Source organism: Phascolarctos cinereus, unplaced genomic scaffold (assembly GCF_003287225.1).
Source record: "Phascolarctos cinereus isolate Bilbo 61053 unplaced genomic scaffold, phaCin_HiC Scaffold_7;HRSCAF=346, whole genome shotgun sequence".
Classification (NCBI taxonomy): Eukaryota; Metazoa; Chordata; class Mammalia; order Diprotodontia; family Phascolarctidae; genus Phascolarctos; species Phascolarctos cinereus.
The window spans coordinates 172,019,804-172,037,338 of record NW_027556180.1 but is presented as its reverse complement, the minus strand read 5'-3'; the positions used below and the strand labels follow the sequence as shown (position 1 = coordinate 172,037,338).

The following is a 17,535-nucleotide window of genomic DNA, read 5'->3' as shown; positions in this document are numbered from 1 at the left end:
GCCGAGCGAGCGCAGCGTGGGTGCTCAGGCCACAGTGAACCTGGAGCAGGCCTCAGAGGAGTGAATCATGGGCAGCTGTAGAGGTTTCCAGACTCCTCAATCCTAAAGACAACTTAGAAGGTCAGTGGGAAAAGTCTGTTTCTGTGGGTGCTGAGAAAGGAAGACGGGGTCTCAACTCCATTCCCCAAGAGCGTGGCCCTGGGCTGGGGGGGGGCAGCTGCTTCCCGAGCTTCCAGCCCACAGACTGAGGGGGAATCCAGTGGCTGATCAGAGAGGGATTGCAGGGATCTCTTTGCCAGTGCTGAGGCAGGAATCTCTTGCTTTGCCCGTGTGTGGATCTGGGTCACAGTTCTGGGCAGCGATGCTGGGGTGAGGAGGAATGCTGGCATGGTGGAGCTTGTAGTGGCTGTGGAGAGGAGCCCCTCCTCACAGTTACAGGACAGAAAGGAGTACTTGTGGTCACAGGCCATGAAAGAAGTAAACACCTCGCCCCTTATCATACCACCTTGGAAGAACTGAAAATTTCGTACCTACAAGTATCTCTGAAAACAGCTGTACAAACCCCCTAAGCTTGGGACAGTACATTCTCCACATTGGAAGCAGACTCTTACCTTAACAAAGAGTTTAAAACTCAAGTAATTGGCTGGGATCATGAGCAAGCAGAGCAAAAAGAGTCAGACTATATTATCTTACTTTGGTGAAAAGAAGATCAAAATATACAACCAGAAGAAGACAACAAAGTCAAAGCTCCTACATCCAAAGCCTCCAAGAAAAATATGAATCAGTCCCAGGCCTTGGAAGAGCTCAAAAGGGATTTTGAGAAGCAAGTAAGGGAAGTAGAGGAAAAACTGGGAAGAGAAATGAGAGTGATGCAAGAAAATCATGAAAAACAAGTCAACAGCTTGCTAAAGGAGACCCAAAAAAATACTGAAGAAAATAACACCTTAAAAAATAGCCTAACCCAAATGGCAAAAGAGGTCCAAAAAGCCAATGAGGAGAAAAATGCCCTAAAAAGAAAAATTGGCCAAATGGAAAAGGAAGTCCAAAAGATTACTGAAGAAAATACTTCCTTAAAAATTAGAATAGAGCAATTGGAAGCTAGTGACTTTATGAGAAATCAAGACACTGTAAAACAAATCCAAAAGAATGAAAAATTAGAAAACAATGTGAAATATCTCATTGGAAAAACAACTGACCTGGAAAATAGATCCAGGAGAGAGAATTTAAAAATTATTGGACTATCTGAAAGCCATGATCAAAAAAAGAGCCTAGACATCATCTTTCAAGAAATTATCAAGGAAAACTGCCCTGATATATAGAACCAGAGGGCAAAATAGAAATTGAAAGAATCCACAGCTCTCCCCCTGAAAGAGATCCCCAAAGGAAAACTCCTAGGAATATTATAGCCAAATTCCAGAGTTCCCAGGTCAAGGAGAAAATATTACAAGCTGCCAGAAGGAAACAATTCAAGTACTGTGGAAACACAATCAGGATAACACAAGATTTAGCAGCTTCTACATTAAAGGACCACAGGGCATGGAATATAATATTCTGGAGGGCAAAGGAGATAGGATTACAACCAAGAATCACCTACCCAGCAAAACTGAGTATAATCCTTCAGGGGAAAAATGGTCATTCAGTGAAATAGAGGACTTTCAAGCATTCCTGATGAAAAGACCAGAGCTGAATAGAAAATTTGACTTTCAAATACAGGACTCAAGTGGAACATGAAGAGATAAACAGGAAAGAGAAATCATAAGAGACATATTAAGATTGAACTGTTTACATTCCTGCATGGAAAGATGATATTTATAACTCATGAGACCTTTGTCAGTATTAGGGTAGTTGGAGGAAAAAAATTATATGTAGATAGTAATAGTAGATAGATAGATAGAGGCACAGGGTGAGTTGAAGATTAAGGGGTCATATCTGGAGAATAAAATTAAGGGATGAGGAGGATTATACTCAGAGAAGAAGAAAGGGAGAGGTAGAATGGGGTAAATTATCTCACAAAAAAAACAGAAAAGAAAAGTCTCTTACAGTGGAGGGGAAAGGGGAAGGTGAGAGGGAATGAGTGAATCTTATTCTCATAGGATTTGGCTTAAGGAGGGAATAACATACACATTCAATTGGGTATGGAAATCTGTCTTACCCTACAGGAAAATAGGGGGAGAAGGGGACAAGAGAGCAGGGATGATAGAGAGAGGGCAGATTGGAAAGGGTAATCAGAAGTAAATACTTCTGAGGAGGACAGGGTCAAAAGAAAGAATAGAATAAATGGGAGGGCAGGATAGGATTAAGGGAAATAGAGTTAGTTTTTCACAACATGTCTACTTGGAAGTGTTTTGCATAACTGCACATGTACAACCTATATTGAGTTGCTTGCCTTTTCAATGAGGGTGGGTGGGGAGGAGGAAGAGAGAAAATTTGAAACCAAAGTTTTAAAAACATATGTTTAAAAAAATGTTTTCACATGCTACTGGGAAATAAGAAATACAAGAAATGAGGTACAGAAGTCTATCCTGCCCTACAGGAAAATAGAAGGGGAAGGGGGAGAGAAAGAAAAGAGGACAGACTAGGTGAAGGGATATTCAGAACGCATGCCATCTTGGGGTGGAGGAAGGGGTGAGACAGGGTGAAAATTTGGAACTCAAAAACTTGTGGAAATGAATGTTGAAAACTACAAATTAAAAAATTTATATTTAAAAAAATAAAATACATATGATAACAAAAAAAGCAAAAAAATAATTTTATAGCACTAGAAAAAATAATTTAAAAATTTATCTGGAAGAACAAAAGCTCAAGGATATCAAGAGAATCAATGAAAAAACATGTGAAAGAAGGTGGTCTAGCTGTATCAGATCTCAAACTGTATTATAAAGTAGTAATAAGCAAAACAATCTGGTATTGGCTAAGAAATAGAGTGGTGGATCAGTAGAATAGCGTAGGTAGAAATTACATTTTAGTAAATGACCACAGTAATCTAGTATATGATAAACCCGAAGATCCAAGCTTTTGGAACAAAAACTCATTATTTGACAAAAACCTCTAGGAAAACTAGAAAACGGTAAAGCAAAAATGAGGTATATACCAACATCTCACACCATATGCCAAGATAAGGTCAAAATGAATACATGATTTACTCATAAAGGGTGATAACATAAGCAGATTGAGAGAGCATGGATAGTTTATCTGTCAGATTTATGGACAAGGGAAGACTTTGGGACCAAAGAAGATATAGAGAGCATTATAAAATGTAAAATAGTAAATTTTGATTGTATAAAATTAAAAATGTTTTGCACAAACAAAACCAATGCAACCAAAATTATAAGGAAAGCAGAAAGGGGGAAATTTTTTGTGATAAAGGCCTCTTTTCTCAAATACATAGAAAACTGAGTCAAATTTATAAAAGTACAAGTCATTCTCCAACTGATAAATGACCAAAGGATATGAACAGGTAGTTCACAGACAAAGAAATTAAAACTATTTATAGTCATGTGAAAAAATGTTCTAAATCACTATTGATCAGAGAAATGCAAATTAAAGTAACTCTGAGGTACCACCTCATGCTTATCAGAGTGGCTATACAAAAAAGGAAAATGTTGGATGTTGGAGGGGATATGGGAAAACTGGGACACTAATGCATTGCTGGTGGAGTTGTGAACTGATCCAACCATTCCAGAGAACAATTAGGAACTATGCCCAAAGGGCTATAAAACTGTGCATACCCTTTGATCCAGCAATACCACTGCTAGGTCTATATCCCAAAGACATACAAAAAGGGAAAAAGACCTATTTGTAGCAAAATATTTATAGCAGCTCTTTTTGTGGTAGCTAAGAATTGGAAATCAAGAGCAAGTGGATTTTAGAAAAACCTGGAAAGACTTATATAAGCTGATGCTGAGTGAAGTGAGCAGAACCAGGACAACACTGTACACAGCAACAGCAACATTGTTCAATGATTAACTATGATTGACTTAGATCTTCTCAGCAATATAATGATCCAAGACAATTCCAAAAGACTCATGATGGAAAATGCTAACCACATCCAGAGAAAGAACTATGGAGTCTGAATGCAGATTGAAGCATACTGTTTTCCCTTTTTTGTCGTTTTTCTCTTTCTCATGGTTTTTCCCTTTTGTTCTGATTCTTCTTTCACAGTATAACTGATGTGAAAATATGTTTAACATGACTGTATATGTATATGTATACACACACACACACACACACACACACACACACATGCATATAAAACCTATATTGGATTGCTTGCAGTCTTGGGGAGGGGAGAGGGAAAGGAGAGAGAGAGGAAAATTTGGAACTCAAACTTTTAAAAAAATGAATATTGAAAACTATATTTAGTTTTCAAAATAATAAAATACTGTTAAGGAAAAAATACTATTAAGAAAAAAAAAGAATTAGAAATCAAAGAGATTTCCATCAATTGGGGAAGGACTAAACAAGCTGTGGTATGTGATTGCAATGGAATATTATTATGATATAAGAAATGACAAGCAGAAAGTTGTTAATTATTTCAAATAGGTTTTTTTTTAGTTGAGCTCTAGGATTCTCTAAGTATACCATTGTATCATCTGCAAAGAGTGATAGCTTTGTTCCTCAGCCTATTGTAATTCCTTCAATTGATTTTTCTTCTCTTATTGCTATAACTAACATTTCTAGTACAATGTTGAATAATAATGGTGATAATGGATATCCTTGCTCATTGGGAAGTCTTCTAGCATAATCCTATTGCAGATAATACTTGCTGATGGTTTTAGATAGATACTACTTACCATTTTTAGGAAAGTTCCACTTGTTTTTATGCTCTCTAGTGTTTTTAATAGGAATAGATATTATATTTCATAAAAAAGCTTTTTCTGCCTTTCTTGAGATAATCATATGATTTGGGTTTTTTTTTATTATTATGGTTAATTATGCTGCTGATTTTCCTAATATTGCATTAGTCTTACATTCCTGGTACAAATCCCACCTAGTCATAGTGTATAATCTTTATGATATATTGCTGTAATCTCCTTGTTAGTATTTTATTTAAAGTGTTTGTATCAATATTCATTAGATTGTTTTTTGTTTGTTTAGTTTTCTATACTTTTCTTTCTCTGTTTGCATTTTTCCTGGTTTAGGTATCAGCACTATACTTGCATCATGAGAGGAATTTGGCAGGACTCATTTCTCACCTATTTTTTGAAATAGTTTATATAGTATTGGAATTAATTGTTCTTCAAGTGTTTAGTAGAATTCACTTGTGAATTCATCTGACCCTGGGGATTTTTTCCTAGGGAGTTCATTGATGGCTTGTTCAGTTTCTTTTTTCCAAGACAGGGTTATTTAAGTATTCTATTTCCTCTTCTGTTTATATTTTTATAAATATCTATTCATTTAACTTAGATTGTCAGATTTACTGGCATTTAATTAATCAAAATAACTACTAATAATTACTTAAATTTCCTCTTCAGTTGTGATGAATTCATCCTTTTCATTTTTGATACTAGTAATTTGGTTTTTTTTATTTTTTATTTTAAATCAAATTAATCAATGGTTTATTTTATTTTTTAATAAAAGCCAACTCCTACTTTTATTATCAATTTTAAAAAAAAAGAAATGACGAGCAGGATGATTTCAGAAAAACCTGAAAGACGTACATGAACTGATTCATAGTGAAGGAGAACGTTGTACATAGTAACAGTGATTTTGTTTGATGAAGAATTGTGAATGACTTAACCATTCTCAGCAATACAATGATCCAAGACAATCCCCAAGAACTAAGGATAAAGCATACTATCTGCCTCCAGAGAAAGAACTGATATTGTTTGAATACAGACTGGAGAATGCTATTTTTCACTTTCTTTCATTTTTTTCTTTTATTAGAGTCTTCTTGTACAAAATGACTAATATGGAAATGCTATACATAATTGCACATATACAACCTATATCTGATTGCTTACCATCTTGGGGTGGGGGGAGAAGGAGGGAACAATAGAATTTGGAACTCAAAACTTTAAATAAAAATGTATAAAAATGCTTGCTCTTTGGAAGGAAAGCTATGGCAAATCTGAGCCACACACTAAAAAGCAGAGACATCACCTTGCCAACAAAGATCTGTATAGTTAAAACTATGGTTTTTCCAGTAGCAATATATGGGTGTGAGAGTGGGATTGTAAGGAAAGCTGAGCACCACAGAATCAATGCTTTTGAACTGTGATGCCAGAGAAAACATTTGAGAGCCCCTCGAATGACAAAGACATCAAATCTGTCAATTAAATCAAAGAAATTAATTCAGACTTTTCATTGGAAGGACAAATACTGAAGCTGAAGCTTAAATACTTTGGCCACATAATGAGAAGACAGAACTCATTGGGAAAGACTCAAATGTTGGGAAAGATTGAAGGCAAAAGGAGAAGGAGACAGGAGAGGAAGATATGGACAGATAGTGTCATGGAAGCAACGAACATGAGCTTGGACAAACTTTGGGAGACAGTGAAGGATAGAAGGACCTGGTGTGCTATGGTCCATGGGGTCACGAAGAGTCAGGTACACCTGAACAAATGAACAACAACAACAACCACAATTTGGGGGGAGGGAGATCTCAAAATAAATAAGACATAGTTCTTGCTCTAAAGGAGCTTAAATTTAGTAGGAAGAATTAAACATCAAATATGATGGAGTTTGTTGAGATGCATATGATTAGAAATATGATGAAAGGCTACCAGGAGGTATGAGAGTTTATAAAATGGAAGGACATGCTATGTATTGAAGATAGACTATAGCCTAAAAGAGGTGTATAGCCTTATACTGGAAGCCAAAGGATATTTCCTCATTGAACTTAATGGAAAAGAATGAAAATATACTTAACCTTTCCATCCTTATTGTTCTTAGGATTTAGAGCTGGAAGGAGCCTTTGAGACCATCCAGCCCACTTCCTTATTTTGCAATGAGGAGAGTGAAGCTTAGAACAGTTGGATGATTTGTCTGTGGTTTCAGAGTTAGTAACTGTTGGATATGGGATTCGAATCCAAAACTCTTCTGATTTCATGTCCAGTGTTCTTTCCCTTGCCCCATGCTGCAGTCCTTTTAGGCCTTCTCTGTCATCAAAATTTAGGTCAATAGAAAAGTCCAGAGCTCCTGATCTATTCAAATTCAGAATCTTACACTTACTGTCAAGAGCTCTTAGCAGGCTGGGCAGAAAAAATGAAAGAGTTTAAAATGAAGCCAGTCAACTGAGAGGAAGCTGACATAATCCAAGAGAAGGCCCATGGTGGAAGAAAGGCTTGTCTGCCTCTAAGGAGATCTACACAAACACTTTCTTTTCTAAAATGAGTGCAGCCTCTCTGCCTGCCAAAGCATGGAATCTGTTCCTGCTTCCCCACCCTCTCCCTCATTTTTATCTAGCCATGAAGGCAAGAGTTTTCTCAGCTGAACAATAATAGTCTTTATGCTATTTTAAAACAGTCTATTTTTTGCTGCTGGTCGCTTGCCCCATGAAGTGGCCCTTCAATAACGCCCTAACCTATCTGCTCCAAGCAGAGTGGAATTTTATTCTGCTGGGCTCTGGAAAGAGGGGGCTGTCTGGAGTGGGGTACCATGGCATGTTAGCCATTTGCTGGAAGAGGCCCCAGAGCTGCTGCAGGCCTGGAAAGATGAGGGACAAGCAAAGCTTGCAGGAGGGAAAGAAGGCCACTGTGAAGCCCAGAAACTCCTGGAATAGGACACCATGTGTGTTATGCAGATATTACCACACAAGGGAAATGGGCTGAGGCTAATGCACATTATGAAGGCTTTCAATAACATCTGAACTAGTGGGCATTTCAGTGAAGTTACAAGCCAAACAGGATGTGTGTGTTCCTGAGCCTCAGGGGCCAGCAATCAGGAACAATGGGAGGAGGAATACTGGAAAAGTCCTGTAGACAATTTCAGTTACAGAGGGAGGGTACTGGGACCCCAGGCATCTCAATCCTAGCAGAGTTTGTTGCTATTTTAATGTGGATCTGACTTTAACATAAACAAACCATTCTCCAAAAAAAATCCACCCCCCAAAAAAATCCAAGGAAGCAGTTTGTCATTATTTTTGGTAACATATCCTTCCTTCAAAAAAAAAAAAACGCACAAAAAACAACTCACACAACCCACCTCAAATAATGTAGAGTTCTCTCTTCTGATTTACAAGCTTGATAAAAAAAATTGGGAGAGAATATTTATCTTATGTATTTAGTGATTTGAACTACAAGGACAAAAGCCATTTGATAAGCATAAATTATTATCATTGTTTGATATCTTATGCATGAACTGATACTGTTCTATTTGTATCATTTTACCTTTACAACATCTCTCAGGACAACTAGGTAGTGCAATGGCTAGAACACCGGCCTTGGAGTCAGAAGGATCTGAATTCAAATCAAGTCTCAGACACTTGACACTTAACTATCTGTGTTACCTTGGGCAAGTCCCTTAACTCTGATCGCCTCATAAAAAACCAAAACCACCATAACATCTCTTATACCTATCCCTTTCTCTCCATTCATCCTAGCACAAGCCCTTATCTCTTCTTGCCTGTTCCATTACAATACTCTCCTAATTTGTCTCTTTGTCTCAAACCTCTTGCCGCTCTTATCCATCCTGCACTCAGATGCCAAAGTAATTTCAGATCAATCCCACTCACTCCCTCTAGGTATCAAATATAATATCCTCTGTTTGGAATTTAAAGCCTTTTGTGACCTGGCCTTTTCCTTCCTTTCTATGTACTTGATGATCGAAACTGATCTCTTTACTGTTCCTTACACTTGCTGCTCTAAATGCCAACTCTGCATTTGTAGTAGCTGTTCTCCATTCCTAGAATGTTCTCCATCCTTACCTCTGCCTCCTAGCTTTCTTTACGGCTCAGCTCTAATCCCATCTTCTAACAAAGGCCTTTCCTGGTAACCTCACCCTTACTCCCATGCTCTTGCCACTGAGATTACCTTCCATTAACATTATATATTATATATACATAGCTATTTCCATGTTTTTCCCTGCCTCTGTGTTAGACTGTGAGCTCCCTGAGAGCAGGGACTGAGCTATTATCTTTCTTTCTATTCCTCAGAACTTTGCACAGTGCTTAGTACGTAGTGAATACTAAACAAATTCCTATTGACTGTATTTATTTATACTCAATTCATGGAAAGACTGTTAAAGCTGGCTGTCTAAAGACTTGGTTTTTAGTTCACCTTTATTACTCACCTGTTGCAGGACCTTGAGCAAAATTTTGAACTGAGCGTAAGGAGCCAATGAAGTTTTGTGTTGGCTAAAAGAGCAAAAAGGTGGGGAGTAGGAGTGTGGGCTGGTGGTTACTGATAGTAGATATGCATAATAAAGGTAGGAATGTGGACCCTGCCTCCTTCATTTAGTTTCACTGCATGCCAATCAAAAAGGATCTTGAAAATGAAGTTTGCTTCAGTCTCCCAATCTCTATATAGTTCCTATAGTGTTCGGTGACATAGAGTTCTACAAATGGATTTGGGGACGTACGTTCCATTCAGATATACAGTAGATAAAACAAATAATTTTCTTACTCCTTGTCAGATAATTTGGCCTAAGAATTTTTCATCAGCGCCAGAAAAGAAAGGTAGAAAGAATAGACGGCCTGAACATTCTGATGGATTTTTTTTGGTTCCCAGGCTAGGTCTGGTGGTTCAGCTATCAGTTAAATGACTGCCTGACAGTGTCAGGGAAAGCCTTACTAGCCGTGTCAAATGGCCCCAAAAGCTAAAGAACAATAGATGACAGCAGATAATAGCTTGACGCCTGTGACACCAGGAAAGATGTCTTGCCCTTTATGGACAGCAGAGATGTGATACTCAGAAAGCAGTGGGATGATGACACCATAGGACTCTAGCTGCTCTGCAGTGTCAAAGATGAGTTACCCTAGGCCACAAGTGTCCCTATGGGTGTGCCCTCCATGTGCTTGCATCAGACACATGCATTCTTTGTGTGTTCCCTTTCATGCATGTTCCCTGGTCATGTATGTTCCCTACATGTATGTTGATTTATCACTTAATATGTCTAAAATAGAATTCATTATCTTTCCCTCTAAAACCTATTTGTTTTTCTAATTTCCTATTTCTGTTGAGAGCTCTATTACCCTTCCAGTCAGTCTGGCTCACAACCTCAGTCATCCTCAATTCTTTCCTCTTCATTATCCCCCCATATCTTATGAGCCTCAGAGTCTTATCAATTCTACCTCCACATTTCTTGTATTTGTTCCCTCCTTTCCACTCACATGGCCATCAACCTAGCTGAGAGCCCTTCATTGCCTCTCACCAGGACTACTGCAATAATCTGCTCGCTTCTAGTCTGGCCCCTCCAATCCGTCCTCTACACACCTGCCAAACTGATACTCCTAAATCACAGTTCTCACTATGTCACTTCCTTGTTCAAGAACATTCAGCGGCTCCCTATTGCCTCTAGGTAACTAAATTCCTCTGCTTGCCCTTTAAAGCCCTTCCTGGTGTCTTGTTTACCTTTCCAGACTTATTTTACATTATTTCTCTTCATACACTCTGTCTTCCTGCTCAATTAGCCCTTGTGCTTTCTTCCATGGCATTTCATTTTGTATCTCTTTACAAGATGCCTCCCTTCTTAGTTGCGGCTTTTGTAACCCCTAGGGATGTCTGTTAAAGGCTCAGTTCAGGTGTCACGGACCTCATGAACAAGGCCTTCTGTACTCTTTCCTCGGTTAGCGATCTTTCCCCCTCCAAAATTACTTTGTATCACAATTACAATTACAATGTACAAAATATTTTGTATTCATTCATCTGTGTACATGTTGTATTACCTAGTAAATTGTAAATTGCAAATTGCTTGAGGGTAGGGATTGTTGTGTTTCTGTCTTTGAATCCCCAGGGCTTAGCACAGTGCTTTGCATGTATTAGATGCTTGTTTGCTCAATGAATAAATGTGTGTTTTCTAGTTGTGTGACTTGGCCCTCTGGTTAGGTGGTAACCAATTCATGGCATTTCCTTTAAGCGTGTGAAAGGATATTTTAGTTTCATTTTATTTTCTATCTCTTATTAAATGTATTTTTAAACTAATATGTCATCTGACTGTCTAATAAAAGCTCAATGGGGGCTCATAACCTATGACTTTGAGTAGATGCTAGTCCTCAGAATTCCTTGATGCTGCAGTAGCTTTTTTAAAAGTCTCACAAATGACAGGTTACAATAGGTATTACATAGGCAAGTTTGGTCATCAGTACTCTTTATCTTCCATTCTGTGCCCTCTTTCCCTTTCTATAGTGCCCTTCTTTTTCCTTAAGTATTCAGTGGCCTCTTAATTTTATATCCTTACTCCCATCAAAATATGCTATCAGGAAAGGATCTGAAACTTATTCATTACGAAATAAATGTGAAACTCACTCAAATTGAACATGGATAATTGGCAGTTTAAAATATTACCCCTTTCCAAGGATACATGAATTTTTAACAGATCCAGAATTTTAAGGTAAAAGAATAAAACTCTAAATGATTAATTTCATATAGCAGTTAAAAAGCAAAGGAGAATTTTTTTAGAGGAGGAATGGAATTTTTTAAAATAATGGAACCCTTCTGTCATTCCTGCAATCACTCATTATACCATAGCATATGCATACTCAACTTGTATATAAGGTGGTTTTTGATTTTGTGGTACTGGGGAGATCCTAAGCAGCTTACTTAGTCCCAGCTGACCCATGAGAAGAAGGAATAGTATTATTCACTTAGGACTACCTTTAGACTAACTTTCAAAGAAGGTGAAGTTTATCTTGGGCCCCTTTTAGCCTTTCTTCAGTTTCTATCTTAGACAACTTTTCTCATGCTGAAACTATGATGGTCCTAGGCCTTGGGTCTACTTTTATGAAAAGTATACCATAGTACAAAACAAGCAGGGTAAAAATAGGTTTGGAGTAAAAGGATCTGGATTTTATATCATCATTGTGCTGTTTACTATCTGTCTACGCTAAATCAAGTCACAATCTCTCAAGGGTTTAGTTTCCGTATCTGTAAAATGAAGGGTTGGATTAGATGATTTCTAATGTTCTAATGTTGACTTCAGCCCAAAATCCTAAAAATCTACTGTCCTACTTATCTTTTCCTCTATTATCCCTTACCTATCTCCTTTTAGAAAACTCAGGAGGTGCTTGAGAAGTAAGAATTTAAATCTTTGCCCCAAAGTGAAATTGGTTTACAATGCTTTACTTTCTTCCTAACTCTTGCTACTCCTAAAAGAAAAATACCTAGATGTGTTCTGATTTACTTTTTTTGATTCTGCATTTTTAAAAAAATAGATTTTATTTATATCTTTTGTCTTTTTTAAAGTAAGTTTTTATTGATGTCTTTTGGTTTTTATGCATATCTTTTGTCTTTGTATCTCCTACATGTCCTGTTGTATCTTTCTCAAAACCTCCTTTAAAATGTCATCACTTAGAGCAAAGAACAAGAAAAAGAGAGGAAGAAAAGAATAATTCCAGCAAAATCAATCAACACATCAAAAAAGTCTGACACTACATGCAGTGTTTCATACCCATGGAGCATCACCTCTGCAAATGAGTGAGGTGGAGGTATCTTATAAGTATCTTTGAGCCCAAGCTTGGTGGCTATCATTTTCTGACGTTCACTTTCAGGGGTTTTCTTGGTGGATGTTCTTTCCATTTACATTTTTGTAGTCATTGTGTATATTGTTTTCTTTACTTCACTCTGAATTATTTCATGTAAGTTTAAGTTTTTATGTATTCATCATATTCATCGTTTCTCGCAGCAGAATAATATTTCATTATATTTGTGCACTATATTTAGTCTTTCCCCAATTAATGGGCATCTACTTTGTTTCCAGTTCTTTGCTACTATCAATCATGATGCCACAAATATTTTGTTGTATGTGTCATAATCACTGTCATCATCATCATCATCATCATCTTCTTCTTCCCCTTCCCCTTCTTCTTCTCCTTCTCCTTTCCCTCCTCCCCCTGTCCTTCTTCTCTTTCTCTTTCTCCTCCTTCTCCTCTTCGTCTTTCTCCTTTTCCAGAATGATTGTGCCAAATTACATATTTACCAACGATGCATGAGTGTGTATGTCTTTCCACAACCCCTCCAACACTGACTATTCCCATTGTTTGGCATCCTTGCCAATTTGTTGGTTCTGAAGTGAAGCTTCAAGGTAATTTTGATTTGCATTTCTCTTATTAGTGAACTGAAGCTTTTTCTGTATAGTTATTAGAAGTTTGCACTAGAAATTTTCCCAATAAGTACAGGTACAAAGTAAGGATTATTTCTTTCACTGCCATTATTAATTATAGTTCTAGGAATGCTAGCAATAGCAATGAGACAAAAGAAAGAAATTAAAGACACAATGTTAGGGAAAGATGAGACAAAATGACCCCTATTTTCTGTTGACTTCATGATTTACTTTAAAAAATCCTGGAGAATCAACAAAGAAACTAATTAAAATAACTAGCAGCTTCAGCAAAGTTCCAGGCTACAGTAAACTCAGAAAAATTAGCATTTCTACATAAAAACAACATCCAGGAGGCAAAAAATAGAAGGGGGGGTCCCATTCATAATAACTATACCAGACATAAAATATTTGGGAGACAGTCCACCAAAACATACATAGATTCATATATATATTCAATAACAAAATTCTCTTTAAAGACATTTTAAAAAAAACCAACTTAAATAGCTAAAGGATATTGAGCATTAATGACTGGCCTATGCCAATAGAATGATGACAATATCACCAAAGTTAATTTACAGCTTTAATACTACCAATCAAACTACCAAAGGAATACTTTATAAAGGCAGACAAAACAACAAGATTCATTTGGAGGAACAAAAGAATCCAGAATATTAAGAGACATAATGAAAAAAGGTAGGAATGAAGGATAAATAGCACTTCTAGACTTTAAACTATATTTTAAGGCAGCACTCATCCAAAACTTTTTGGTATTAGTTAAAAAATAGAAAAGTAGAGCAATGGTGTAGACTAAACTAGGAAGAACAAAAAATAATTGAACTCAATATTCCAGGTATTTGAAAAATCCAAAAACATCAATTGCCCAGGTAAGAACTCTTTATTTGATAAGAACTTCCGAGAAAATTAGAAAGCCTTATGACAGAAATTCAAAATGGATGCGTATCCTGAGTATTGAAAATCATTATATTAAAAAGTTAGAAGAGAAGCAGGTAACATACCTTTCACAGATGGGTAAGATGTGTATTCTTAAACAAGGGATGAAGACATTTTTGAAGGATAAATAGATAATTTTATTATATAATTTTTAAAAGCTTTTGCGTAAACAAAATGTAGGCATCTAGAATAAGAAGGGAAGTGGTTTACTGGAGAGGCAGGAAAGGAGGGGAGAAGTGTGTATAGTAGTTGAACTGGATGCCTCCTAAAGACCTTCACAATTTTAAACCTATGATTCTCATGTTAAACTGTGCAAGGCCAAGTCCAGATAGATCTCTGAAGCACTTTTCTAGACACGTCCTTCCAAGTTGACATCAAGCAGTTAATCTCTTAACCTCTCTTAACCTGGCCATTAAATCTTTGAATTAATTTCATAACTAGTCAACTCTGGTCTAGACTAGTCAACTGCTCTTTCCAAAGTCACTTATAACCTCTTAATTGCAAAATCTAAATTGCAAAATTGCAGCATTCTATAATATTTGACACTGTTGACTGCCTTCTTTTTCTGGACAGTGGCTCTTCTCTGGGTTTTTGTAACACTGTTTTCTCCTGGTTCTCCTCCTCCTTTTCTGACTGCTCCTTCTTAGACTCCTTTATAGGATCATCATCCATGACCTTCTAACTGTGGGAGCTCTGACTTTGTCCCTTTTCTCCATCTACAATCTAGACTCATTCTCTTGGTGAGCTCATTAGCTCTTGAGTCCAGATATAACGTCTATGTAGATGACTTTCACATTTTTATGTCCATCTCAGTCTCAGTCTTGAGTTGCAGGCCCACATCACAAGCTACCAATTAGACATTCAAATCGCAGATCCTACAGGCATCTCAGGCTCAGCATGTCCGAAACAGAACTCATTTTTCACTCTTAATCCCACTTTTCTTTTAACATTCCCTATCACTGTTGAGTGTACCACCATGCTTTCAACCAAATTTACAACCTTGATGTTATCCTTAGCTCCTCACTCTCATTCTTACTCACTGCATATATCCAAATCATTTGCCAGATCTGGTGCTTTCTGCCTCCACAACATTTCTCTGATATGCCCACCACTCTAGTTCAGGCCTTCATTAGCTCTTATCTGGACTATTTGGTTTACCTGCTTCAAGTCTTTCCTCATGTAGCCACCACAGTGATTCTCTTTAAGTTCAGGTCTACCCGTATCAACCCCCTACACGATAATCTCCAGGGTTCCCTATAACCTCTAGGATCAAATACATGTAACCCCCTCTTTTTGGCATTTAAAGCTCTTCACAACTACACCCTTCTGCATTTTCTAGTCTTCTCCATATTCTCTACAGTCAGCCAAATGACTTTCTTGACATTTTTCACTCCATTTCTCTCTGTGTACCTTTGTAGTGGCTGTATAAAATGATCTTTCTTCTTTACCTCTGTCTCTTGGATTTCCTTGAAGATTCAGTTCAAATACTGTTTGCAGAATGAGATCTTTCCCCATGTTCTCAGCTGCTAGTGACTTCCCTCCAAGATTTTTCTTGTATTGAATTTGTATATATTCTATATATGTACATGTTGTCACCCCCATTAAAATGTAAGCTCTTGAGGGCAGGTACTATTTTGCTTTTGTCTTTAGTCTTGCTACAATGCTTGGCACATAGCAGGGGATGAACTAATTTTTTTTTATTGAATGATTCAACCAATTCTAAATCACCCTTATTGTACTCATCACCTCCATCTTTTCCACAAGAATAACATGAGATACTTTTATCCATTGGTTTCCTAAAATCTAGGTAAACTGCCAAACTTGGAGTTAGGAAGACCTTGGGTCTGCCACTTCCTGGGTATTTGATCATAAGCAAGTCACATAATCTTTTTGAGGCTTGGTTTCCTGATCTATAAAATGGAAATAATAATGCTGGTAGTACTTACCACGAAGGGTTTTTGTGAGGCTCAAATCAGATAATGCAATCATTAAAGTGATTCTATGAATGCCAGTTGCCATTTTAAAAAATAAAAAAATTATAATACAATCTAGGTAAGCCATAAAAGGGGAAGCAGCAATTTAATCACTGATGTAATAAAGAGCTGGCCTCAGAGTAAGGAAAATCTGGATTCAATTCCAGTCTTTGACTGTTACTGGTTGTGTGACCCTTGAGAGGTCACTTAACTTTTCAGTGTTCCCAGTCAACTCTCTGTGACCATAATTTGTAGGACAACTGAAGATTGGCATTATCAAAGGGAAATTGCTCAGGGAAAACACAGTTTTGAATTAAAAAACAAAAAACAACCAAACAACTCACCCCAAATCTCTAAACTATAGTTATTTTTATCAATTCCCCATACCCCATCACAGGTTCCCCGCCCACCTCCACCCCCATAGCGCTCCCTCCGCTGGCCCCACCCCCAGGGTCCGGTCACCATGACTCCCTCCCGCATCCTGGGCGCTGGGCTACCCTCAACCCCCAGGCGGGGGGCTCAGGCGAGGCTCTCTGAAGGCCTGGCCGCCCCCTCTCCCGCCCCAACGGTGCAGTTGGACGGTTCACTTCGAAGGCCAACTTTAGGAGAGGGTTAATTAGGACTCCCTAGAGCTGGATTTGGGCTCCTCTTTGTCAACCAATCCTCTTTTTAAAACACTCGCACAGAAGTCGGGAGTACGGGTTTTCTTTTAGAGGTCTGGGGGTCAGGAAATGGAAAGTGACCAGATAATTCCCTTAATTCCTTCATTTTGGCTCATCAGGCTCCTGGATGGAGCAAGCTGTCTCCGCCGTCTCCGATCTGACTCTTACCTGGGTTCTGTCTTTCCACCTTTGCATTCTGCGAAGACCACGCTTAACCAAATCTCAGAAGGCTTGTTCGCTGCCATGGAGGGACGCTGATTTATCCTAATACTAGCCAAATATCTTCCTAACCCCCCAACCCCCCTTCCCTTGACTTCAACCCCTTCTCCCGCCCCTTTCCCTCCACCCTTCCCACCCACGTTCTGAGACTGTACTATCCGGTACCCAGCATCCTCTCTGACCCAACCTTTCAGGATTCCATTCTCTATTGGCTGGACTCTCTGGCTGCTGTTCATAAAGCATCTCATTCAGGAGTAGACCATCTGCCCTAGGAAGGCTTTCTTCCTTGTACCCTTATTCCCTGACGCCTGGGGAAGTCACCTACTCTCACAGATTTAGCTTTGATACCTGGGGGACTTTTGCATCTACTTGTCTATTACTGAACCTAGCTAGCCCCATCTAGCCCAGGGGGCTCCTAAAATGTGGCACTATGATCGTTCATGATCTTTTGCCTAATATAATATCAAAAGCACTCATGTTAATACTTAATATGGTAAGATATTTGCTATTTTTGAAGTAGATACCAAGTATGA

The 17,535-nt window shown here is 38.0% G+C and overlaps 1 protein-coding gene across 1 annotated transcript in view; it reads right to left on the bottom strand.

The window, feature by feature from the left end:
• CFAP97D2 (CFAP97 domain containing 2) overlaps positions 1 to 17,120 on the bottom strand; it is a 56,491-nt gene extending 39,371 nt beyond the window's left edge. Inside the window, exon 1 of the mRNA XM_020965130.2 lies at positions 16,952 to 17,120. The gene's annotated coding sequence lies outside the window, so the exon portion shown is untranslated. The remainder of the gene's footprint in view (positions 1 to 16,951) is intronic.
• Between the last annotated feature and the right edge of the window lie 415 nt (positions 17,121 to 17,535).